Below are 2904 nucleotides of genomic sequence, written 5' to 3'. Positions count from 1 at the left end.
GACTCGATACAATCGGCAAAGACCCACGCGACGAAATAAGGACTACGATTGGAAACTTGGAACATGGGATTGCAAGTCACTAGGTTTCACGGGCCCATATAGCCGAGGCGGTAAACGCACGGGTATTCAGCATGACCATGCTGAGGGTGACGGGTTCGATTCCCGGTCGGTCCAGGATCTTTTCGTAAAGGAAATTTCCTTGACTTCCTTGGGCATAGAGTATCTTCGTGCCTGCCACACGATATACGCATGCAAAATGGTCATTGGCAGAGGAAGCTCTCAGTTAAAAACTGTGGAAGTGCTCATAGAACACTAAGCTGAGAAGCAGGCTTTGTCCCAGTGAGGACGTTACGCCAAGAAGAGGAGAAGAGAGGTTTCGCAGGATGTGACAGGATATTCTACGACGAACTACATCCCCACAACTTCGACATCGTGGCGTTGCAGGAACTTTGTTGGACTGGACAGAAAGTGTGGAAAAGCGGGCATCGAGCGGCTACCTTCTACCAAAGCTGTGGCACCACCAATGAACTGGGAACAGGATTTATAGTGTTGGGCAAGATGCGACAACGTGTGATCGGGTGGCAGCCGATCAACGCAAGGATGTGCATGTTGAGAGTTAAGGGCCGTTTCTTCAACTACAGCATCATCAACGTCCACTGCCCACACGAAGGGAGACCCGATGACGAGAAAGAAGCGTTCTACGCGCAGTTAAAGCAAACATACGATGGTTGCTCGCCGCGTGACGTGAAAATCGTTGTCGGCGACATGAACGCGCAGGTAGGAAGGGAGGAAATGTACAGACCGGTAATCGGACGAAACAGCCTGCACGCCGTATCGAATGATAACGGCCAGCGATGCGTAAACTTTGCAGCCTCCCGTGGTATGGTAGTCCGAAGCACCTTCTTCCCCCGCAAAGATATCCACAAAGCCATCTGGAGATCACCCGACCATCAAACAGAAAACCAAATCGACCACGTTCTAATCGACGGTAAATTCTTCTCGGATATAACCAACGTCCGCACATACCGCAGTGCGAATATAGATTCGGATCACTACTTAGTCGCTGTATGCATGCGCTCAAAACTTTCGACAGTTATCACCACGCGTCGAAGTCGAACGCCGCGGCTCAACATCGAGCAACTTCGTAACGTAGAAGTGGCCCAAGACTACGCGCAGCAGTTAGCAGTGGCCCTACCAACGGAAGAGCAGCTTGGCGCAGCTACACTTGAAGATGGCTGGAGGGACATCCGATCCGCCATAGGTAGTACCTCGGCTACAGCACTAGGCTTCGCGACTCCGAATCACAGAAACGACTGGTACGACGGCGAATGTGAACAGTTTAAAAACGAGAAGAATGTAGCATGGGCGAGAATGCTGCAACACCGTACGAGAGCGAATGAGGCACGTTACTAACAGGCGTGGAACAGGCAGAACTCAGTCTTCCGGATGAAGAAGCGCCAGCAGGAAGAACGAGATCGCGAAGCGATGGAAGAGCTGTACCGCGCTAAGGACACACGAAAGTTCTACGAGAAGCTGAACTGCTCGCGCAGGGGCTTTGTGCCACAAGCCGACATGTGCCGAGATAATCACGGGAATATTCTCACGAGCGAGCGTGAGGTGGTCGAGAGGTGGCGGCAGCATTACGATGAGCACCTCAATGGCGACGTTACAAGTATCGAAGGTGGCGTGGTAACAGATCTAGGAGTATGTGCACAGGACGAAAGACCTCCGGCCCCTGACCTTCAAGAGATTGAGGAGGAGGTAGGCCGGTTGAAAAACAACAAAGCCGCTGGAGCAGATCAACTACCAAGCGAGCTTCTAAAATACGGTGGAGAAGCACTGGTGAGAGCACTACACTGGGTCATTACCAAGATTTGGGAGGAGGAAGTATTACCAAAGGAATGGATGGAAGGTATCGTGTGTCCCATCTACAAAAAGGGCGACAAGTTGGATTGCGGAAATTACCGCGCGATCACACTACTGAGCGCTGCCTACAAAATACTCTCCCAAATTTTATGCCGCCGTCTATCACCGATTGCAAGAGAGTTCGTGGGGCAATATCAGGCTGGATTCATGGGTGAACGCGCTACAACGGACCAGATGTTCGCCATCCGACAGGTGTTGCAGAAATGCCGCGAATACAACGTGCCCACACATTACTTGTTCATCGATTTCAAATCGGCGTATGATACAATCGATCGAGAACAGCTATGGCAGATTATGCACGAATACGGATTCCCGGATAAACTGATACGGTTGATGAAGGCGACGATGGATCGAGTTGTGTGCGTAGTTCGAGTATCGGGGACACTCTCGAGTCCCTTCGAATCTCGCAGAGGGTTACGGCAAGGTGATGGTCTTTCGTGCTTGCTGTTCAACATTGCTTTGGAGGGAGTAATAAGAAGAGCGGGGATAAACACGAGTGGGACGATTTTCACGAAGTCCGTTCAGCTGCTTGGTTTCGCCGATGATATTGATATTCTTCTTCTTCTTCTTCTTCTTCTTCTTCTTCTTCTTCTTCTTCTTGGCGTAACATCTTCGCTGGGACAAAGCCTGCTTCTCAGCTTAGTGTTCTATGAGCACTTCCACAGTTATTAACTGAGAGCTTCCTCTGCCAATGACCATTTTGCATGTGTATATCGTGTGGCAGGCACGAAGATACTCTAATGCCCAAGGAAGTCAAGGAAATTTCCTTTTACGAAAAGATCCTGGACCGACCGGGAATCGAACCCGTCACCCTCAGCATGGTCATGCTGAATACCCGTGCGTTTACCGCCTCGGCTATATGGGCCCTATGATATTGATATTATAGCTCGTAAATTTGAGACGATGGCGGAAACGTACATCCGACTAAAGAGTGAAGCCAGGCGAATCGGATTAGTCATTAATGTGTCGAAGACAAAG

Source organism: Aedes albopictus, chromosome 3 (assembly GCF_035046485.1).
Source record: "Aedes albopictus strain Foshan chromosome 3, AalbF5, whole genome shotgun sequence".
Taxonomy (NCBI): Eukaryota; Metazoa; Arthropoda; class Insecta; order Diptera; family Culicidae; genus Aedes; species Aedes albopictus.
Note: the sequence above shows the minus strand (reverse complement) of the source record.